At 43.3% G+C, this 25,036-nt stretch overlaps 1 protein-coding gene across 14 annotated transcripts in view; it reads left to right on the forward strand.

The window, feature by feature from the left end:
* Window positions 1-25,036, forward strand: part of NOL8 (nucleolar protein 8) — a 602,139-nt gene that overhangs the window by 300,937 nt on the left and 276,166 nt on the right. The gene's annotated exons all lie outside the window — the stretch shown is intronic.

Consider the following 25,036-nt stretch of genomic DNA (forward strand, 5'->3'; position numbering starts at 1 on the left):
CACTTTCACATAAAGTCTGTGCTTTCTGCGCGTGCAGTACTGTCTTCACGTGTGTACGATGGAGCTCCAGGGTAGTTGAGAATATGAGGATGTCATCCAGGTAAATGATGACAAAATAGTCCTAGATATTCTTGGAAAATATCATTTACAAAATGTTGAAACCTAGCCGGGGCGTTGCACAGTCCGAATGGCATTACTAAATACTCAAAATGTCCAAAGCGTGTTCTGAATGCTGTCTTCCATTCGTCACCCTTTCGGATGCAAACGAGATTGTAGGCCCCCTGTAGATCAAGCTTGGTAAATATCCGAGCAGTACGGAATCTCTGAAAGAGTTCAGGGACTAGAGGGAGAGGGTAGTGTTTTTTTTTTTGGTGATTTTATTAAGCTCCCTGTAATCCACACATGGCCTTTGGGGTCTTGTCTCCTTTTTTTTTTTTTTTTTTTTTTTTTTTTTCTCAACAAAAAAAAAAAGATTCCGGCACCAGCAGGGGAGGAAGAGGGACAGATGAAGCCTTTTCCCAAGTTTTCGTTGATTGTATTGTCGCAATGTTCCTAATTCCATTTCAGAGAGGGGAAATATGCGACAAAACTGAATTTCGGCTCCTGGGAGTAATTTAATCGGACAGACATATGGCCAATGTGGTGGCAGAACATCAGCTTTTTTCTTGTCAAAGACATTCAAAAATTCCTGGTAGGCTGGTGGTACACTCTGGTTATTGGCAGGTACAGGTTGAACTGTCAGGCAACTGGTCATATTTCTGGATTCAGGAACAAGGCAGCGCTGTAGGCAGTAGAGAGAGGTAAACAAAATTTCTCTCTTGATGCAGTTGATCTGGGGATTGTGTGCTTGGCGCCAAGGAGTACACAGGATGACTGGCAACATGGGCGAGCTCAGGACTTCAAAACGTATGAATTCCTGATGGCCATCAGGAGTAGTAACAATAGTAAGAAAGAGAGGAACAGCCTCTTGTGTACCGGGACCAGAACTAGGCAGGGTACCATCAGCCAGGATAACTTCCAACCTACGTTTCTTGGGGAGCAGGGGTAGACCAAGTTTTCTTGGAATAGCTGCATGCCCCAGAATCGACTATTGCCTGAAGCTGAACCCCCTCTTCGACCAATTTTAAAATGATGGGAAGGATAAGGTGAGAAGGGGAAGTTCCGGAAACCTGGAAGTACACTGGGGAGTAATTGAGTGGCTTGCTGGGCCTTATAGGGCAGTTGCACAGGAAGTGTCAGTTTCTTCCACAATAGAGGCTTGACGCCGACGTTTTTCCTCAGGAGTCAGTGCTGATCGCACCAGACCAATGAGCATAGCGCCAATTTCCGGGGTTGATGTACTGGAAGTCTGTGATCGTTCGGCCTGGTGCTCCCGTAGGCATCTATCCAGCTGAATGGCCAATTGAATGAGACCCTCAAGAGTAGTAGGGATACCATTCCTGGCCAACTCATCCTTGAGGGATTCAGAAAGTCCTAGGCGGAACTGATGTTTTAAAGCAGCCTCATTCCAGCCAGTATCTGCAGACCACCATCGGAAGTCCACGGTATAGTCCTCCACCGGCCACTGTCTCTGCCGTAGAAAGTGCAGAGCGGCTTCAGCGCTGGCCGTACGCTGGTGATCTTCATAGATCTTCATAGAACTGTGACATAGCTGCAAAGAATGTATCCACTGTGCTAATTGGGTCCCTCCATTCCCATAAACTGTGGGCCCATGCCTGGGGTTCATTGGACAGCAGAGAAATAAGGAACCCAACTTTGACAGTCTCAGTGGAAAAAGTCCGGGGTTGCAGGGCCAGGTATTGTAAGCAGGCATTCTTAAAGGATCTGAATTTTTGTCGATCTCCGGAGAATCGTTAAGGGGTTGGTACTCGTGGTTCTGGAGATGGGGTCATAGCTGTGAAGCTGGTGGAAGATGGACCTGAGCCTGTAGAAGCAGATGGTACCGTTAAATGTTGTAGCCTACCCTCTAACTGGAGGTATCCTTCCTGTAGTCTTTGGACCACTTGAGTAAGGGTAGTTGCCTGTTGGCACAAAGCCTCTATTGGGGAAGCACCTCTGCCGGCCTCAGACATGGCTCGATTATACTGTCAAGTCCTGGGTGCAAGGCCGGATTTCTGAGAGGGCGCCCCTTGCGGCTAAGTGCAGCGTACCCCTGGGAGTGAGATTGTGCCCAAAGGTGCACAGATTGCCAAGAGCTGCTACTGGGTAGCTGGGTAGTAGAGGGCAACTGGGATGCACTGGTTAAACTGATTGGGCAACCGTGTGAGGAGAGATCCCAGGTATGGAGTAGTAGAGCAAACCAGGGACATTATTAGATAAGCACCTGAATGACCGCAACATACAGGGATATATAATGTAATACTGACACATAATCACACACATAGGTTGGACTTGTGTCTTTTTTCAACCTCACCAACTATGTAACTATGTAAGGGTCAATAGCCAGGCCAGGGGTCATACATAGCAGGATCAGTCCGAGACGAGGTACAGCAGGATAAACCGGGAACAAAGTCAGTAGCCAGGCCAGGGGTCAAACACCATGGGGGAAACCAAGGTACAGGTGCGAAGACTGGAGAATAGTCAGGTCCAAGCCAGGGGTCGATGCAGGCGGAGAGCAGGAGAAGAAAGGCAAACAGCGTAGTAAATGGGAATAAGATGCAGATGACAGGTACAGGAGACACCGGAAGCTGATGATAATCCAGCAACCTGCATGCATCTGCAGCAGGTTTAAATAGACCAGAGGGCGCCAATAATTACTACGATGCTTCTGCGCGCACCCGCCGCTGCGGACCTGCGTGCCCCCGTGCATGCACACGGAGATTCGTCCGGAGCGACCATGATGGATACTGGCAGGATTGCCCATCCTACGTCCATTACCCTGACAGTCACTCAAGTGCTAAACTGACCTAAAACAATTGAGGTAGACTGAGAGGATTTCAAGAACAGTGATCGGTTTCTAATTACCAAGTAAATGGGCCCATACTCCTACCTTTTACACAGATGGAACAGGCATAGTCACTCCTTCATGCTGTGGAGCATAAACTCCTCACAGCTCCTATGCACAGTGTCTCCGTATTTATAGGATCTATAGGGCACCATATCAGCCATTTTCCCACCCTGCCCCGTCATTCATTGGCGTCCAAGACGCCAGATATCTCGGTGGCACGGCTGGATATGCCACAGCGCATGCACCGCCATTTCGCGAATGCCCTTTGGTAGCAGGAAGGAGAGCGGAACGCCGATCCCCAAACGTCCCCTCCCACCACTCAACCTGACTCTGAAACGATGGGAGACAGGAAAAGGAAGGGAGGTGGAGAATGAAGGGGAAAGGCTAGAACATCCACCCCATCCCACTAAGAGCCATCATTTAGTTCAGATGGTGTCAAGCATGTGTGGTGGAAACCATGTGAGGAGTACAAAGACAAGTGTGTCTTGCCTACAGTCAAGCATGGTGGTGCGAGTGTCATGGTATGGGGCTGCATGAGTGCTTCCAGCACTGAGGAGCTACAGTTCATTAAGGGAACCATGAATGCCAACATGCGCTGTGACATACTGAAGCAGAGCATGATCCCCCTCCCTTCGGAGACTGGGCCGCAGGGCAGTATTCCAACATAACTGCCCCAAACACACCTCCAAGATGACCGCTGCCATGCTATTGAAGCTAAGGGTAAAGGTGATGGACTAGCTAAGCATGTCTCCAGACCTAAACCCTGTTGAGCATGTGGGGCATCCTCAAATGGAAGGTGGAGTCATGGAGGAGTGGAAGAGGACTCCAGTGGCAACCTGTGAAGCTCTGGTGAACTCCATGCCCAAGAGGGTTAAGGCAGTGCTGGAAAATAATGGTGGCCACACAAAATATTGACACTTTGGGCCCAATTTGGACATTTTCACTTGGGGGTGTACTTTTGTTGTCAGCGGTTTAGACATTAATGGCTGCATGTTGAGTTATTTTGAGGGGTCAGCAAATTTACACTGTTATACAAGCTGTGTACACTCACTACTTTACATTGTAGCAAAGTGTAATTTCTTCAGTGTATTCACATGAAAAGATATAGTAAAATATTTACAAACATGAGGTGTGTACTCACTTTTGTGAGATACTGTATACTTTGTACATTCACATCAGTCCCTACCCTCAAGGAGCTTACAATCATAAGGTCCCTAACCCACATTCATACATACACATATGAGGGCCAATTTAGACAGGATCCAATTAGATATAGGATACTAATTTTCCCCTTGCTCCCTCTGGGTGTATATCGGGACCGTCTGAGCTGATCTCCTGTCTGGGTGGCTGCCACCCCCATAGCACCTTATACCATTCATGCTCCCAGCTATGCCTAATGATGATAGTCTTTGATTTATCTATACGCCCTTTGGGGTTGACTTTGTCTGATATTACACACATTAAGTTGTGGAAACACTATATGTATATGTTCATCACTTATTCATATGTTATCACTTATTTTCTTTTGCATTTCAGTAACCATACCTCAGAACACCCTATGTACCCCTGAGGAAGCATGTAATGTGTTGGGATAAAGCACCAAATGGCCCTCCTGGTCAACCTCTTCTGGGTGTAATATAGTGTTATGCCTTGGATGCCTTCCGTCTCTATTGCATAGAGTATTTCTAGAATATCCTACAGTTTTTATTTATTTATTTATTTCAGGTACTTATATAGCGCCGTCAATTTACGCAGTGCTTTACATATACATTGTACATTCACATCAGTCCCTACCCTCAAGGAGCTTACAATCTAAGGTCCCTAACTCACATTCATACATACAAGGGACAGTTTAGACAGAATCCAATTAACCTACCAGCATGTCTTTGGAGTGTGGGAGGAAACCGGAGTACCCGGAGAAAACCCACGCAGGCACAGGGAGAACATGCAAACTCCAGGCAGGTAGTGTCTTGGTTGGGATTCGAACCAGCGACCCTTCTTACTGCTAGGCGAGAGTGCTACCACTACACCACTGTGCCGCCCAAATGTGGTACTTTACCATCATGGGGTTGGTCTCTGCTTATATGGTTCGCTGAGCTTTTGTTTTAAGGGGGATTTGTTACCCCATATCCTTTTTAATGAAATATGTAATTATTTTTTTAATATAATTTTCTGGTTGTATTACTCTGTTAGAAGGTTTCAACGCCTCTAAAGTCCTACCCTTTCTAGTTAAACATTTTTTCTAAGAAATGTAAGAATGCAATCAGGGCAGCTAAAGTAGACCATGAAAGGCACATAGTGGAGAAGAGTAAAATACATCCTAAGACATTTTTTAAATATATCAACAATAAAAAAGCGAGGTCAGAGCACCTTGGCCCCATTAAGGATGATGACGGGAAGTTGGTTACAAATGACAAGGAGAAGACAACTGTACTAATTGCTTTTTTCTCAGTTTTTACACAGGAAAAGAGTTATAACAGCCACGACTGTATTGTTAGTAACACGTGGCAGGATGTAACCTATCTTTCAGCCTCATCAGAGGTTCCTGCCATTTGCAGTAGGGGAACATCATTTTCAGTCTGTGGCTCTACTTTTCGGGCTTTCCACAGCTCCCCCCAGATGTTCACAAAGATCCTAGCACCAGTACTGGGTCTTTTAAGGGCCCAAGGGACCTTGGTGCTCGGGTATCTGGACGACCTCCTGCTCAGAGATAACTCACTGCAGGCTCTAGAACAGAGCATAACCTGCACAGTGTGGTATTTGGAAAGCTTAGGCTGGATCATAAATACCGAAAAGTCAGCCTTGAGACCAGCTCAAAGTCAGAAGTATTTAGATCTGATCCTAGATACGGTCCAAGCAAGGGTATTTTTGCCACCCTTAAGGATTTGTGCCCTGAAGGATCAGGGTGCGTCAGATAAGGGGCACCAGACAACCCTCCATTCGGCTCTGTATGAGTCTTCTAGGAAGGATGGTGTCCTCCGAGGCAGTGCCCTATGCCCAGTTCCATTCCAGGCCTATACGACAAGACATCTTGTTGCCTTGGAACAGGAGAGGAAAAGCCGTGGATTATCCAATGTTCTTATCTCCTCAGGCATGCTTAGGCCTAAACTGGTGGTTGCAGGATCAGAACACGTGAAAGGGAAGATCCTAACTTGGAGAGTATAGACTACAGTTGCCAGTCTCAGGCTGGGGAGCGACCCTAAAAGGGCTCACAGCTCAGGGGAAATGGTCAAGGACAGAACAGATCCTGCCCATCAACATCCTGGAGTTACGGGCAATACGTCTGGCCCTACGGTCCTTGACAGTGGAGCTTCAGGACTGCCCAATCAGGTTTCAGTCCAACAATGCCACTGCAGTAGCCTATATAAACCACCAAGGCGGTACCAGGAGTCGTTCAGCTCTGAAGGAGGTGAACCACATACTAGCCTGGGCAGAGGGACATATGCCGATTTTCTATCGGCAGTCCATATCCCAGGAGTAGAGAACTGGAAGGCAGATTATCTAAGCCGCCAGAAGATCTGCCTGGGGGAATGGTTTCCTACTCCCAAGGGTGTTCCAGGAAATTTGCCAGCGTTGGATGGCCAGAGGTCGACCTATTGGCATCCAGGTTCACCAACAAGCTACAGCAGTTTGTGTCCCGAACAAGGGATCCTCTGGCAATCGGAGCAGATGCTCTGGTAGTTGCATGGAGCCAGTACTCCCTGGTTTATGCTTTCCTCCCCAGTCCCTCTCCTTACACATTTGTTGCACAGGATTCAGAGAAGGGGATCCAGCCATTCTGGTGGCACCAGCCTGGCCCAGAAGGCCCTGGTTCCCGGAGATTGTGAGATTGGCAATAGACGGGCCTTGGGCGCTTCCATGCCGCACTCGTCTACGGTCTTGAGGTCCTATATTCCACCCCAATTTATTGTCTCTAAATTTGACGACATGGCTGTTGAAGCCAGGGTGTTGAAGGACCGTGGTATCTCAGGACCAGTGGTGTCTACCCTAGTGAATGCTAGAAAAGCTGTCATTGGGAAGATCTATCATAAGGCCTGGAAGACTTATATTGCTTATAGTGAAGCCCGAAAATGCCATCCTAAGAAATACGCGATTAGGAGAATTCTCTTTTCTACAATCAGCTGTGTAAATCAGATTGGCTTTGAGTACAATCAGAGGTCAGATTTCAACCCTGTCAGTATTCTTCCAAAGGTCTCTAGCCTCCCATTGGCTGGTCCGAACCTTTATGCAGGGGGCAACTCTTTTGCTTCTCCCCCATTAGGTCACCTATGTGTCCTTGGGACTTGAACTTGGTGCTGTCTGTGTTACAGAAACAACCATTTGAGCCTATCAAGGAAATTCCATTAGACTTGCTGTCACGCAAGCTAGCCTTCCTGATGGCCATCACCTCGGCTAGAAGGGTGTCGGAGTTGGCCCTTTCGTTCAGGGGACCATACTTGATCCTTCACCATGACATGGTTGTGTTACAACCTGTTCCGTCCTTTTTGCCAAAAGTGGTGTCAGCCTTTCAATTAAATCAGGACATTATTTTGCCTTCTTTTTTTCTCTCCACCTCGTTTCAGCGGAAGAGACGACTGCATTCCTTCGACATTGTCCGGTAGTCAAGGTTTATTTGTCTTGATCTGCGGAGATCCGAGGATCAGACTCCTTTTTTGTTTTACCAAAAGGACCCAAGAAGGAGCAGGCAGCTTCCAAAGCTTCCATTGCCAATTGGGTCTGTCAGTTGGTCATTCAGGCCTATGGTCTGAAACATAAAGCTCCTCCCTTTAGGGTGAGAGCTCATTCTACCAAGAGTGTAGGAACTTCCCTGGGCTTTTCGACATCAGGTATCTGTGGCTCAGATTTGTAAGGCTGCTACCTGGTCTACAGTGCATAGGTTCACAACATTTTATCAAGTGGATGTTCGAGCAGCCGAGGATTCTTGATTATTGCTCTGGTACGTCCCAGTAGGTAATGAATATTATAATGTGTCCCATGATGTATGAAAAAGAAAATAGTATTTTTTCGTCATACTTACCTGTAGAATCCTTTTTTCTTTGAATACATCATGGGACACAGAGATCCCGCCCCTCTTTTTTGAGTATTCAGTGCTTGCTACAAAATTGAAGTACTTCCTGTATGGGAGGGGTTATATAGGGGATCACTTCCTTTCTAAGACTTTGTCTACCAGTGTCCATTCGTCTAGAGATGGTGTATAACCCAGTAGGTAATGAATATTAGCTTAACTCTGTGTCCCATGATGTACTCAAAGAAAAGGGTTTTACAGGTAAGTATGAGGAAAAAATCCTATTTTTTTTCAGAACCTCGTTGAGGTAGGTCCAGCAAATGCGATCAAAGGCCTTTTCTGCGTCCAGCGCTAGAAGCAAAGAGGGCGTTTTTCTGATCTCAGCATAATGAATGATATTGTGACATCTGATGTTTGTCTACCTTTGGTAAATCTAGATTGATCCGGGTGAATTAAAGTAGGCAATATCCACAAGTCTAAAGGCTATAAGTTTTGCGTATAGCTGTAGGTCATTGTTTAATAATGAGATTGGCCTAAAGTTTTGAGGAGAGTTAGGGCTTTTCCCCGGTTTTGGCAGTGTAATAAGAGCCCTTAACTTTTCCTGGGGAAAAGAGAAAGAGGCAGCAGCAGAGTTGAACGTTGTAGCTAGGTGTGGTTTTAATGTTTTAAAAGTAATCTCCGCTATAGCCATCAGGCCCTGGTGATTTATTGTTGGGGAGGGAATCTATTGCCTTGCAAACTTCAGCTATGGTAAAGGGTGCATTTAATGCTTCCAGTCAGAAATGCAATAAGGTAGGTAGGTGAATTTTTATTTAAAAAATTTAAAATATCTGCTAATGGTTGAGGGGTTGTGGAATCTTCATGAAAATTATAAAGGGGACCATAATAGCAGCTAAAGGCGCCAGTAATCACCTGTGGATTCAGCACTTTTTACTTGGTAACAGGGTGATAGTTAAAAGGTGGTTCAGTTTTGTTTCTGAAGCCTTGGAGGTGTCTAGCTAACAAAAAAAAACGAAAGCATTTCTCCAAGAAGAAAGTACGGAGGTCTCTCCATAACTTTAGAACTTTAGGGCAGGGTTAGGGTTGGATTTATTAGCTATTTCGTGCAGTTCTGTTAGTAGTTGATCTATAAGTTGCCGCCTTTTCCTTTTAGCCCTAGCACCAAGTTTATAAAAACAGTCCCCACATGTAAGACTTTTGGGTATTCCACAATATTAATGGGTCATTGACAGAACCTTCATTAAAGGAAAACGCCAGCTATTCCTCCTCAAAACAGATGCATTGTGCATGTACCGGTAATCACAACCCCACTGTCAGTTTATCTGCATTTTACCTCATTTAGCTGTATAAAGCAGGTTTTTGTGTCTGTGATGTCACTCCTGGCTGAATTTCTAAATTCTCTGACTTCCTGTTTCCTTGCTGTGCCAGTCCTGATCATACATGTCCCATGATCCTTTGAGCCTTTGTAGTTTCAGGGTAGGCTATGGGAGTCGCATGTAGCAGCTGTGGGAGTTGATGTGGGCGGGTCTAAGGGTTACCGTGGGTATTTCTGGTCCTTCATGTGGATGGTAAAAGAGGAATTTAATTGTGTTATCACCGCCCACACTCTGTTCCTCTCTGCAGTGAATCGGGAACAAGCAGGAAGTGGAACTTTAGTCAGAAAATTTAAGTAATTCTAAAGGAAATGTTTTTAATTTTTTTAACCACTTCAGCCACGGAAGATTTTACCGCCTTCCTGACCAGAGCACTTTTTACAATTTGGCACTGCAACGATCAAGGGGTTAAATGTTTGTTCCCTAGATGTGTTCTAACTGTATGGTGATAGGACTGACTGGGGGGAGGAGACATATCGTATGTTGATATGTCTTCTCTTCCCTGATAGAACAGATTTGTGTGTTTACACACAAATCCTCGTGCTGACTCTCGTGCACACGATCACACCCGCCGTGGAACGGCTCTTAAAGGAAAAGCAATATCTGTACAGGGTTTCGCCCAGGAGAGCCATTCTGCAGCAGTAGATTTACGTGAGTCAGTCGGGCACAGTTTAAATAATAAACTTGTCATACTTCCCTGCTCTGTGTAATGGCTTTGCACTTGCTAAGAGGGCACTCATTCATGCAACCCACACAGAAAATGCATGGCTACGCCTACCAAACACACGTCACTGTATTGCTGTGTATTTTAGAAACACACATCAAATTGTATGGTTTCTGTGTGGGTTGCATTGCATTCAGAAATATGTAGATGCAAACCTCAGTGTCCTTTAGGCTGGGTTTGCATCTGTGTGTTTCTGAATGCATGGCAACCCGTACACGCTTTGATGTGCATTTCTAAAATGCGTGGCAATGCACGTCGCACTTTCATTACCATTTAGGCTGCCTTCTCATCTGACAACCTGCAAGAAAATGCACGCTTTGCTGTGTGTTTTGAAAATCAAATCATGTCTGCATAATTAAAGGAATAATATATATATGTGTGTGTGTGTGTGTGTGTATATATGTATATGTGTGTGTGTGTGTGTATATATATATATATAAACAAACTCCCACTACCATAAATGCAGTATCTCACAAAAGTGAGTACACCCTCAGATTTCTGTAAATATTTTATTATATCTTTTCATGTGACAACACTGAAGAAATTACACTTTGTTACAATGTAAAGTAGTGAGTGTACAGCTTGTATAACAGTGTAAATTTGCTTTCCCCTCAAAATAACTCAACACACTGCCATTAATGTCTAAGTGAAAATGTCCAAATTGCGCCCAAAGTGTCAACATTTTGTGTGGCCACCATTATTTTCAAGCACTGCCTTTAACCCTCTTGGGCATGGAGTTCAGTGGCAACCTGTGGAGCTCTGGTGGAGTCCTCTTCCACTCCTTCATGATGACATCATGGAGCTGGTGGGTGATAGAGACCTTGCGCTCCTGCACCTTCCATTTGAGGATGCCCTACAGATGCTCAATTGGGTTTAGGTCTGGAGACATGCTTAGCCAGTCCATCACCTTTACCCTCAGCTTCTTTAGCAAGGCAGTGATCGTCTTGGAGTTGTGTTTGGGGTCGCTATGTTGGAATACTGCCCTGTGGCCCAGTCTCTGAAGGAAGGTGATCATACTCTGCTTCAGTATGTCACAGTACATGTTGGCATTCATGGTTCCCTCAATGAACTGTAGCTCCCCAGTGCCGGCAGCACTCATGCAGCTCCACACCATGACACTCCCGCCACCATGCTTGACTGTAGGCAAGGCACACTTGTCTTTCCACTCCTCACCTGGCTGCGGCCATACACGCTTGACACCATCTGAACCAAATAAGTTTATCTTGGTCTCATCAGACTACAGGACATGGTTCCAGTAATCTATGTCCTTAGTCTGCTTGTCTTAAGCAAACTGTGGGCTTTCTTGTGCATCATCTTTAGAAGAGGCTTCCTTCTGGGACGATAGCCATGCAGACCAATTTGATGCATTGTGCGGCGTATGGCCTGAGCACTGACAGGCTGACCCCCCACCCCTTCAACCTCTACAGCAATGCTGGCAGCACTCATGCATCTATTTCCCAAAGACAACTTCTGTATTTAACACTGAGCACGTGCACTCAACTTTTTTGGTCGACCATGGGGAGGCCTGTTCTGCGTGGAACCTGTCCTGTTGAACCGCTGTATGATCTTGGCCACTGTGCTGCAGCTCAGTTTCAGGGTCTTGGTTTCATAGCCTAGGCCATCTTTATATAGAGCAACAATTCTTTTTTTCAGATCCTCAGAGTTCTTCGCCATGAGGTGCCATGTTGAACTTCCAGCGACCAGTATGAGAGTGTGAGAGCAATAACACCAAATTTAACTCGCCTGCTCCCCATTCACACCTGAGACCTTGTAACACTAACGAGTCACATGACACCGGGGAGGGAAAATGGCTAATTGGGCCTAATTTGGACATTTGTACTTAGGGGTGTACTCTCTTTTGTTGCCAGCGGTTTAGACATTAATGGCTGCGTGGAGAATGTTTAAAACGTCAGAAAAATACTTGCAGGCAAAGATAGAAATAGGTTAAGGTAGAATGATGCAGAGGATATTAGATCAATTAAGGAAGGAAGGGTGGGAATGGGGTTTTCGATATGAGACCTAAATGAATAATGCTAAGATGTGACTTGATTTTTGTTTGTATATCTATAAAATTTATAATAAAAGATTAAATTATAAAAAATGGCTATGTGGAGTTATTTTGAGGGGATTGAAAATTTACACTGTTATACAAGCTATACATTCGCTACTTTACATTGTAGCAAAGTGGCATTTCTTCAGTGTTGTCACATGAAAATATATAATAAAATATTTACAAAAATGTGAGTGGTGTACTCACTTTTGTGAGATGCTGTATAACACGCAAATTAAAATGTAAATTTATACAGTAGTGATAAGTGAAAATAAGTTCTAGTTCTAGTGAAAAATTCCCACTCAACGAGTCTAGAATCCCTCCTTTAAAGCTGTTTCAATACGTCCTGTCTGGTAATAAAATTCAGTGATGCAAGAACCACCACCTCCACCACCAGGTGAATTGCCCGCTCACCTTAGGAAATGACCACTCGCGGTCTAATCGCGCCTTTTGGTTTAATGGTCTTTGGTAATCTTACGATGGTTCATGTGTATCAAAATGTATTCCACCAACTGGATGTAATATCCACCAATTGCCAGTGATAAAGTATAACAATCCAAATGAAAATTAAATTGGCCTCTTACCAACTTCCGATGATCTCTAAATTATAAGAGATCATCTAACGCATGAGGTAAGAAAATGCAGATGCCTGCCCACATCCTTTGTTTTTCTCCCGACCTCCAAGATGGATGGATGGATCCGACAGCTCCAGGCTCAGCGTTCCAACACCTCTCACTCTGGCTCCTTGCTGAGTATATTCCACAGCTTCCCTACACAGCTTGCCTCACTCAGGATGATAACTGTGCTTCACTTGCAGGAATTCCAAAACTATATGTACAAAGCCCTTTAGTTCCACGACCACTAAGAGAGAATACCCAATTAAAGATTTTATTACATGCAGCACGTGGGGTTGTAAAAGGGGTTTTATATCTCCTAAAATGTACGTGTGGATACCAATATGTTGGCAGGACCACCAGGGCATTAGCAGTGCGTATTGGTAAACATCTAAATAATATACGCAAAGGGTTTGATGAGCATAGCTTGTCTAATCACTTTGCCCGTTGCCATAGAAAAAACCCTCCCCTTTGAAGGTGATTGCCATTGAAAAGTACACTCCACTTTAGCGTGGAAGTAATCTCAGAAGGTAGATATCCAGACGTGGGACCCGCTGGATATTTGACCTCTGTACTTTCTGTCGTCATGGCCTTAATGTGGAGTGAGACATTAATTTTTTTTATAAATAATAGCTAAATATCCCACCTACATACTTGTCATTGATATTTAATTATTTACAATATATATTTTTTGATTTTTTTGATGATTAAAGTAGTTATTGGCTTGGAGGATCCTGGTTTGCTGAGGAAGTTTTTCCAACTTTATGCCTGGTGGTCACTCTGTGGCCAGATACATCTGGTGAGCAGATTTATTTGTCACTTAGGGTGAAGCTTTTAATCACAAGAAATTAGCATACTGCACTTTATGAAGGCACGGTGTTAGAGATTTTACTCACACAGAAGACATACACCCATCTATATTTGTCTCACAGATATTAATACATTTATTCTCTCATATTGGACTGGTTTATATAATATATGATGTATGTGCTGATTATTATGTCATACTTATGTAGGTCTGGTTGATATTCACGTGTTTATATGGTTTTGCGGCCACTTTTTCACTTTTTCTTGCTTCTCTGGAGTGGCTTAGAGTGAAAAGAAGACTTTCATTGTGCAAAATTGCTTAAGTATATTTTGACATAAAAATTGCCCACTAACATAGCTATCATCTTGTGTATAGCAGAAATATCATACCCTGAGGCTCTCCTTCTCACCGATTCTTCCCGGTTTCACGAGGCACCGGAAGTGATGTCACCGGCTCCTCCCGACGCGTTGCGCCACCGATCACGTGACTTCTTTAAGGGAAATGTTTACGTTATCATTAGTTTGCATCTGATTGTTTCCAAATGCACGGCAACCCGAAATAAAAAAAACATGCTTTACGGTGTGTTTTAAAAATGCGCAACAATGTTTGTCATGTGTCCAAATGCAACCAGCACAGAAAACATGCACTTTGCTCTGCATTACAAAAACACATAGCAACGCATGTGTGCCAACAAAAATGCACACTTTGCGGCACATTTTGAAAACGCATGGCAACGCGCATCACACTTGTGTTACCATTCATTCGCATCTACACATTTCCGAATGCATGACAACTCACAAATTGCACTCTGGCAAGCATTTCAAATATGCGTGGCAATGTGCTGCTCGCTTTCATTACCATTTGTTTGGATCCGCGTGTTTCTGAGCACATGGCAACCTGCAATGAAAAAACAAATCCAGTGTTACCATTTAGGCTGTGTTCTCATTTACATGTTTCCAAAGGCACAGCAACCAGAAAAGAAAATGTGCTTTGTCATGTGATGAATAACTGAAGGGTCTTGCGAGATACCAGAACCAGTGTAAATAAAAATCTAAATTGATGATAGATATAGATATATCTATTTTCAGCTGCTGACACTGTTCACAGTCCCATATAATTGTGCTAAATAAATCTTATAAATCAAAGTGCCGTGCTAAATATTAATGAACATGCAAATCCAAACACAACTTGGTGTGCAAATGCGTGTTACAAAGAAACGTGTAACATACATGCAAAAAAATGCTATTCTGCTAATAAAACAATATGTCTATTATGAATAAATCAATCCATAATCATTTCATGTAACATACATGCAGTAAAGTGCTGTTGTGCTAATGAAACAAACAATATGACCTTTAAATCAATGGTACTGTCCCACATGCTTAATATGTGCTGAATATTTTAACCACTTTAAGACCGGGCCTCTTTTTTTTAGATGTGGTGTTTACAAGTTAACAGTTTTTTTTTTCCTAACACCCTAGCGCAGTGGTCATTAACCCTGTCCTCAGGGCCCACTAACAGGCCAGGTTTGCAAGATAACTGAAATACATCACAAGTGATATAATTTGCTGCTCAGTGATTGCAGTATTCTAGTCTGCTTCTCCCCAGGGTAATACATAAAACCTGGCCTGTTAGTGGACCCTGAGGACAGGGTTGATGACCACTGCCCTAGAGAATAAAATGGCGGTCGTTGCAATACTTTATGTCACACCGTATTTGCGCAGCGGTCTTACAAGCGACTTTAAAAAAAAACAAAACACTTTTTTGACTCAAATAAGATGACAGTAAAGTTAACACAATTTTTTTTTTATATTGTGAAATATAATGTTATGCCAAGTAAATTGATACCCAACATGTCATGCTTCAAAATTGCGCCCGCTCGTGGAATGGCGACAAAATTTTACCCTTAATTTCCATAGGCGACATTTAAAAAATTCTACAGGTTGCATGTTTTGCGATACAGAGGAGGTCTAGGGCTAGAATTATTTCTCTCGCTCTTCCGATCGCGGCTATACCTCACATGTGTGGTTTGAACACCGTTTTCATATGCGGGCGCTACTCAAGTATGTGTTCGCTTCTGCGCGCAAGCTCGGCGGGACAGGACACGTTTAAAAACTTTTTTTTTTTTTCTTATTTCACCTTTTTATTTTTACATGGTTTTAAAAGTCACTTTTATTCCTATTACAGGGAATGTAAACATTCCTTGTAACAGAAAAAAAAGCATGACAGGACCTCTTAAATATGAGATTTGGAGTCAAAAAGACCTCAGATCTCTTTACACTAAAATGCAATAAAAAAAAAAAATTTTTGTCATTTGAAAAAATAAAATGGCCCTTTAAGAGCTATGGGCGGAATTGACGTTTTGACGTCACTTCCACCCTGCAGTGTCATGGAGAGGTGTGGGGGCCATTTTCCCCTCACTCGTCTCCGTATCAGGCCACAGGAAGAATCCGATCGCCTCCGCCGCTGCTGACGGCTCCGGTAAGTGGCGGAGGACACCGTATCACGGCGGGAGGGGGGGTGCCCCTCTCTCACCGCCGATTAAAAGTGATCTTGTGGCGAATCCACCGCAGAGACCACTTTTATCCTGTACCGGACCGCCGGCCGAACACGGGGATACCAGGGTTATGGCAGCTAGCTCCTCTAAGTAGGGACGTACATCGGCGTGCGGCAGTTCGGAAGTGGTTAATGTCCATAATTAATGATCCTTAAATTCCAAATGGAGTGAATTAGAATACATCCTTGTGATGGTGTTCCAAACTTAATAGGTGCCAACACTCTTGTGCTCCCCCCTTTGTAGTTCTTCTCACCTCAGTGTGTGTGTGTGTGACCGCATGCTCAAGATTTGTCAATACACGTAGTTGAACCACCCCTGGGCTTTGTATAGTGTAGACCTTGCAGGTTCCTGAACCGTTCTAAGAGTATGTCCTTGATGCATATAAGAAACGACGAGCTAGATGGGGTTTTATCGTTTAAAACCACAATATATTAAAAAATCCCCATCCAGGGTACTTGAGTGGCAACCTGCACACAAAACATGTGCTTTGCTGTGCATTTTGAAAACCCATGGAAACGCATGACGTGCTTGGGTTACCGTTCGTACACATCTGCACATTTCTAAATGCAGGGCAATCTGCAAGAAAAAGCACATTTTCTGTGTGATAGTCTGTGATAGTGACGCTGGAAGTCACGTGACTTTCATGTGGTGCTGTGTGTACCAGGGCTATCTATTCATCCCTCCCAGCAGCAGCACAGCTAGCTTTCAGAACAGGCGGTGTATGAAAGCGTTTCCTATTTGATTTTGAATATAGCTGGGACCTGGGAGATTTGGACTCTTCCTGTAGGTGTGACTGGGCAGGACTGAATGCTAATTAGGATGTATTCCATCCCACCATCAGAGCTATGAAGGAAGTTACATCATTTGTAGTCTGAAACTACAGAGGGGTGTGTTCTAGGCTAGAGATGGAGCAGGAAGTGGCTATAGAAGGCATTCGGTCTACATTAGACTATACAAACTGTCACATGGTAGGTACAAAGCAACAGCTAAAACTCAGAATATCAGGAGATCTGCAGACAACAAAGCAACATGGTACAGAGGTATGATCTATGCTGGGACTGATCATTCCATTCAGGTCTAGTGAAAAAGTAGGAAAAGAAAGAAAGGAGTTTAGCTTTAAACTGGGAGAATTCCAAGAGGCTCTTCTCAGTATTTCTGGGTTCTTTGGCATGCAGAAGAGAGAGGTTGGCTCTCCATAGGAAGGTGGGTTGTGAAGCACAAGAGTGTGTGATCTAGAGGGTAATGGAAACATGGTCTGACCATGATATGTTTAGTGGAGTCTTGGATAAGGATCCAAGACTCCACTATAAACATATCATGGTCAGACCATGTTTCCATCAGACCATGTTTGCACCTTTGCAAAGGTGCAAAGCCATTTATCGGACAAGAATAGATCAATTTTTGAATAGGTTGTTAGGGCCAAAAAAAAGATGAAGTCTATCTCGGTGATGTGGAAGCACCTCCAGACATCAGAGGTCATATTGGTGTAGAAGAAATTGTAACAAAAGTAAGGATTGTTTGGTTACAGTATTAGGTTCTACATGGAGGTTATGGAGGGCATTGACATCCCCACACACTAATAAGGAACCCTGCTTGATTCTTTCTATTTTTCAGAGTAGTCTGTTTAGGAAATGGATCTGATGCTTGTTGGGTGCATAAAGATTCACTAGTGTACCTTGTTGAGTTTGTCACAGATCAGGATTAGATACCTGCCTCCAGGGTCAATGACTTGTTCAATCAAGTGGAAAGCAACAGTGTCCCAAACTGTGACCAAAACGCTCCTTTTTTGCTAGAATGGAGCCAAAAATAAATGTATGGATAAGAAGCATGCCTGCATCTAGGAGGGGCTGATTGGTAAAAGTGCATCTCCTGAACGCATAATATGTCATAGTGATATTTGATAGCTTCAGCCCAAAGGGATAGCTGAGTGGTTAAGTCCTTTTGGTGTTGATAGTACGTTAATAGACCTATTGCGAAGGGATAGAAATGCTGGTGACCAGGTACTCACATATGTTATCTAGTCTGGCTGGCGGATAGCATAGGAAAAACCGCTCCGCAGGGCGTAGTCGACCATGACAGAACACATAAGATGCAGGCATGATGTTCAGGTTCGGATTGTAGTGGTTGACTCATAAACAGAAAGAAAAACAAAAAGGAACATATAGGCAACAGTCATTGAATTAAAAGATGGATCTAAGTAAAAGTAAAGCACTGCAAAAGGCAACTGGGGGGAAAGTCCACTAGCAGGAAGGTTTCCATGAAGCAGGCTGAGGGGTTAGGATTGAAGTAAGGCAGTACTGCAGGAGTTGGAGGCACTTGCCATTCTGGTGACAGTCGACTGGAGTGCGGCTCCCCCTAGTGGACGATGTAGAGTTGTCCAGGATTCCCCATGTTCTCAGGAGTTGCAATCCTTTCTATAAAGTGTAAATGACATGAGTATCCCCATTTCAGAAGATAAGAAGCTTAGTCTGGTTCCCCTATTTTGTAGTTTATCTTATGACTTCTCAAGGTTTTGGTGATCTTCCTAAGTTGTGTGATAAATTGGGATAAATCGCCAAAAAAATTGCAGGTGCTCATAAGGAGATGACAGAGTACCCTTGTTGTGAGAGGTGACTAAAAGCTGCTCTTTTACATGGTTGAAAGGAATGCGCATTAGCACATCCTCTTGCACACGCTCCAGTATGAAGAATGGTTTAGGAATACAGTGTATTCTGTCAATTCGGTCGGAATCAGTGAGCTCAGGGATCAATGATGATAAAAAGATCACAAACATGTTGGCGGAGCTCCTTTTGCTGCACAGGTTCAGGGATCCCTCCGATCTTTAAATTTTCTTCTGGAGCAATCCTCCAGATCTGCCAATTTGGCTTTGATCCAGGTGTGCTCATCTGTGTTGTTATCATGAGCAGCCATGAAGTCATTTATAGTATGGGCAAATTCATCCATGTTCTCAATGTGATCAATCCTGGAGCCAATAGCATGTATTTATCCAGTAAGTGTTCAGTGAGCTGCATAATGTCAGCATGGATAGTTCCTCCGAGTGAAACCAGCATATCTTTCTGTGCAATCTGTGACTGACTGGCTGGTTAGTTGCTGGGAATGATAAGATGGAGTCTGGTAGTTCCCTTGTGAGATTAAGAGAATCAGAGACAGGAGAGAACTCGCCCATTGTGTGTCTGTGGTTGCCCAGCCTGATCCTCAATTTGGCAGGGCTTTCCTGAAGTGGAATAAAAGCTGCAGGAGATAAGGAGGTGACTGGAAAGCCTCTATGCCCAGAGCCAACAAAGAGGTCTGACAAAGGAGGTGTGCGTGCTCTGAAATGCGTTGCTGCCCTCCACCTTCACCTGTCACCTCGGCCACGTGCGTTTCACCTTGCTTCCAGAACCCGGGCTGCCTCATCGCATCTTCACCTCCTCGCCAGTCCACGTCACCAGGGACTCTGACAGCTGCAGAATGGCGCTCTCTCCCCCAGACAGACGAGGATTACAGCGATCCGCACGAGATCAAATCATTATATGCCTATGGCCTCTTACTATCTTGTAAGTGTTTTTAATCCCATTGTGCCTGTAGTAAATCTTTTAACCGCTGCACTTAGAGGCCCCTTTCTCTTTTCTTTGACCCTGCAGAGCTGCTTCTTTACCCAGTCTCACCAAAGCGCCCTCCTCTCTCCCTCCTTTCTGGATTTTAGAGCAGAGTCTCCTTCATTGACCATTGCTCACCGAATCAAGAGAGTGATGTGAAGTTGAGCCTTATACCCACTCTCTCATGATCAGACCAGGCAATGGAGGAAATGAAAGAGTTAGTTGTCTGGGGTAAGAGGGTGTGATACAGAAACACGTGACCTGCGTGGCAAAATGTGTTGAGGATGGAAGTAAAACGTTTAGGAAGGATGCTGTTCTCTCTAGTAGTTCACTAACTTTTGCATTGAGACAAAGGCCAGATTTACTTTACAACTGAGATATCCCTCAAAGGGACTACAGCGTTTTATGGGTCATGGCGATCCCTGTGAGGATAAACATTCAACAAGAAGTGGACCAAGGTTTGAAAAGCTATTAAGACTCCCTGGTGTTTTGTACTTGCAGAGGCAACCTAAAGTTTTTAAGAAGCATGCAGGAATTCAGGAACTGAACTCTGAAAATGGGTCTCTTACAAGCAGACCATGTCAGCATGGCTAGACCAAAAAGACATGTTGATTGAGGCCCTGTGCATTGAGGGACCAAATACATTACTTTGAGTTAAAAGCAATAAAAAAAAAACTGAAAAGGGGGGGGGGGGACTCAAAATGAGGGGTCAGAGAGGGGAAAGACTTAGAAAAATAGGTGGTTAAGGAGAAAAGGTGGAAAAAAGAGGAGAAGCAAAAGGTTATGTTGTGTAGTGTTGTGGAAATTTTATTAAGATATATTTAATATATATTGTAAGTGTCTCCCAGTGTTAGTTCTCCTGCAGCCTGCTCCAAAGAGCGGACTGGGGCAGACTAACGCCATTTGAGACCTGTTTTGTTAGTGAAAAGCTTCCTGTAAGATGTAGAGAAGTATTTGCAGAGTGGGGATATGTCCACCAGCGAAGGGCCCATGTGCAATGCACAGACGATCGTCTGGGGGATGTGTTCACTCTACGAAGACATTATTAGTTAAGGGGGATGTACGCTCGTGTGTCTGTGTGTCTGATCAGCACGTGGGGAGGCTATGGCATGTCTCTGCAGATAATCTCCCATCCTCAGGAATGGTAGTTTAACTAGGGTGTGCGTTGTTCTCTGAACAATGCAGTATAAGGATTAACGCCAACCATAAAATTGGGAGTCTTTGTGTACGTTGTGGTCGGGGGCAGTGTTCCGGAGTTCTTGGACCAGCCATGTGTGTCTGTTTTACTCAGGAAACAGGGACTTACTAAGATTCATTATACCAAAAGGCTGAAAAGGCGCTTTATTAGCGCAGGAGACATGGATTAAGCGTAACGTAGAGTGGAATTTCCATGACAGTAGGTATTCACTGGAAACCCGAAGGTCTAACGAGAAAAAGTCAAAAGGAGTATAAGGTATAGTAAATCACTACGCAATAAACACCATGCAGGTACCTGACCACAATCAGGACTGCTGGAGGCGAGTACAGGGATAACATGAGTAACCAGACCAGAACTGTGGTACACCTGTATGCATAACATGTACCTTAAAAGTTTATGAGCATAACGTGGAATGGTACCAGCTGATTGGAGAAAAGCCAACGTGGTACCAATATTTAAAAAAGGGGAGATCTATATCCCTACAAACTACAGGCAAGCCAGTCTAGCATCAATAGTTTGTAAGCTAATGAAGGGGATAATAAGGGATTACATCCAAGAATTTGCTGATGAAAGCAGTATCATTAGTAATAATCGGCATGGATTCATGAAGGGTCGTTCTTGCTAAACCAATCTATTATTCTATGAGGAAGTGTTTTGCCATCTAGAAAAAGGAAGGCCTGTGGATGTGGTATATCTGCATATATTGCAAAGGCCTTTGATACAGTTCCCCACAAACGTTTAATTTACAAACTGAGGTCTGTTGGCATGGACCATATGTACCTGGATAGAGAACTGACTACAGGGGTGGGTCCAAATGATGGTGATAAATGGCGAGTACTCAGAATAGTCCAATGTGGTAAGTGGAGTCCCCCCAAGGATCTGTCCTGGGACCAATTATGTTTAGTTTATTTATAAACAATAGAGGATGAGACAAACAGCTCAATCTCAATATTTGCTGATGATGCAAAGCTAAATGGGGCAATAACTTCCCAGCTAGGTGTGGAAACCTTACAAGAAGACCTAAAGAATGGGTTGTTCAACTACATGGCAAATGAGGTTTAATGTTGAAAAATGTAAAGCAGTGCATTTGGATGCTAAAAATGCGAATGCAAGTTACTCGCTGGGGGAATCCAGGATGGAAAAGGATCTGGGGGTCCTTGTAGATGACACGCTTAGCAACCGCATGCAATGCCAAGCTGCTGCAAGCAAAGCCAATAGAATATTGGCATGCATCAAAAAGGGCATTTCCTCCAGAGATGAAACTATATTTCTCCCACTCTACAAACTCTGGTCCGGCCGCGTCTTGAGTATGTCGTCTAGTTCTGGGCACCAGTCCTCAGGAAGGATGTGCTGGAACTGGAAAGAGTTCAGAGAAGGGCAACAAACCTAATAAAGGGACTGGAGGACGTCCTTTGTGGGGAAAGACTACAAGCATTGAACTTATTCTCTCTGGAGAAGAGACGCTTGAGAGGAGATATGATAGCGATATTCAAATACCTTACTGGTGACCCTAGAGTAGGGGAAAAACTTTTCAGTGGGAGAGAGTTTAAAAAGACATGCAGCCATTCATTGAAATTGGTAGAGAAGCGGTTTAACCTTAATCTGCGTAGAGGGTTCTTTACTGTCAGAGCGGTAAGGATGTGGAATTCTTTTCCACAAGCAGTGGTATCAGCAGGGAGTGTTGATAGTTTAAAAAAACTATTAGATGGGCAAAAATGGAAAGCGATACTGGTAGTGAGAAAAAAGACGCTGCACGCTCCTATTAGGGCATCAATGAAAAGGGTTCTTGAATTGCAGCAACAAAAATTAAAACATTTTGAAAAAATATAAATTTATTTAGAAAAAAATTGTTACATCAAAGAGACATTTGTTTGTGTTAAAACATGAGCTCTGTAGGTAAGGCTCATACATGTATATTATAATACATCCATTAATTATATGAAGGAAAACATAGCATGATACATGTATATTATAATACATCCATTAATTATATGAAGGAAAACATAGCATGATAGAAGTATGTAAATCATACTGAAAACTCAGACGCATTTTGACCTTTAACAGTAGAGGTCGTCTTCTGGGGAGAACGAGCAAAAAACGCTAGAGAAAAATACATATATAAAAGTAAAACCATTTTAGAAACCAAAATGTCAACAGGCAAAAGGCTATTTTGCCTGTTGACATTTTGGTTTCTAAATGATTTTACTTTTACTATGTATTTTTCTCTAGAGTTTTTTGCTTGTTACATTAACGGCTATATTATAATGTACATGTATTAGCCTTACCTACAGAGCTCATGTTTTAACACAAACAAATGTCTCTTTGATGTAACAAAATAAATTTATATTTTTTCAAATTTCTTTGTATTTTGTTGCTGGAACTGTTAGATGGGCTTCTTAATGATCGCAACATACATGGAAAAGCAATTTACTATTGACACATATACACACACACACACACACACACACACACACACACACACACACACACACACACACACACACACACACACACACACACACACACACACACACACACACCAAGTTGAACTGGATGGACTGGTCTCTTTATTCAACTTTACCAATGTATTAAACATATGCAATTAAATCTAACCTCGGTGTGCCCAACCAACTGGAAGAGGTTGGACCAGCCACAGTAAACCATAAACATACAGAAAATCTTAATGACGTGTCATGGACGTTAAGACACCACCCAAAAGACAATTTCACTAATCCAAGCACACCAACAGAGATGAGAAACACATAGACGCATAAAATACCAACAAAACCCACCTCCCTAGTAGGAATAAGTTGCAGGGGTGGTTCAACAGGGAACCAGTCTAGGGTGGATTGAGACCCCAAAACGTGTTCCCTGAGGTAATGCAGAACTGCAGAAGAAAACATGCAAGGAAGAATTATCAAGGCTTGCAAATGTGATAACAAAAACCATCCACAGGTAAGATGCAATAAGTTAAACTCCCTAGGGCTGCTAGAGTGTGGCAAGCAAGTAATTGGGGTGCCTCTCCTATTCAGGAGGGGATAGTATCCCAGTACAATGTAACAGCACTGAAAATGAGAATGGAAGTGTTCATAACAGAGTGATTGGATAAAGTTATTATCACAATGATTTAAACTAGATCAAAGGCAACCATAGTAGAACAAATAAGAGACCTTGTCCTAGCATGGAATGTTATAAACTGGGGGGGGGGTGGCTATGGTGTAATGGTCTTGTGTCCTAGCAAGTGGGTGTCAACCCCCTAAAAGAAGGATGTTACAATCCCACTACCTTTTTGAAGTTCAGAGGGTATACCAAGCATTATCCCACCAACAGGGAGTGGGTCATCACTAGACCTATAAATCTCAAGAGTAATGCCCTATACACACGGTTGGATTTTCCGACGGAAAATGTGTGATCGGAGCTTGTTGTCGGAAATTCCGAGCGTGTGTGGGCTCCATCGGACTTTTTCCATCGGCATTTCCGACACACAAAGTTTGAGAGCAGGCTCAGAATAAATTCCGAGACGGAACTGCTTGGTCTGGTAAAATTAGCGTTCGGAATGGATATAGCACTTTCGTCACGCTGCAATGTTTTAAATAGTTTAATGCAGCGCACTCTCTTCTTCTTTATAATGCTAGAAGAATGAAGTAGTTTTGCTGCTCATATTCACACAGAGTTCTCCCAGACTTCTATCTTTATTATTTATCGTGATTTCATCAATATAATATTTTTATTTGTCACATGTACCGAAAATGTATTTTTGTTTTTTTTGATGTTTTTAGATTAAATTATTTTTGGATTTTTTTAACGCCTGATCTTGTGTGTGTGTGTTTTTTTTTTTTTTTTTTTTTTAACTCCAGAATATTTTTGGGTGTGTTTTGTGTCTCAAGTTACCACAACACCATTATTATCTTGTATTATTTAATCTCAAGGAGGTTGCTTGGTGTTGGTGTCTCTTGTTAATTTCACATTGTATTTTTGAAATGTACCTGCCTCCTCACAAACAAACTGTCCTTTTTGAAGGAAAATGCACATAGGCGAGTATAATAAATCAAACCAAAAAATGTATTTAGGGCTCATAACCAAACAAAGAGGGAAGGCAACGCTGGAGAAACAGCAGAAATTGGCGAAGCCTTTAGCCCCCAGGGCACACATCAATTATTTGCATACAAAATTGGTGGCCTG

Source organism: Aquarana catesbeiana, linkage group LG07, assembly GCF_042186555.1.
Source record: "Aquarana catesbeiana isolate 2022-GZ linkage group LG07, ASM4218655v1, whole genome shotgun sequence".
Classification (NCBI taxonomy): Eukaryota; Metazoa; Chordata; class Amphibia; order Anura; family Ranidae; genus Aquarana; species Aquarana catesbeiana.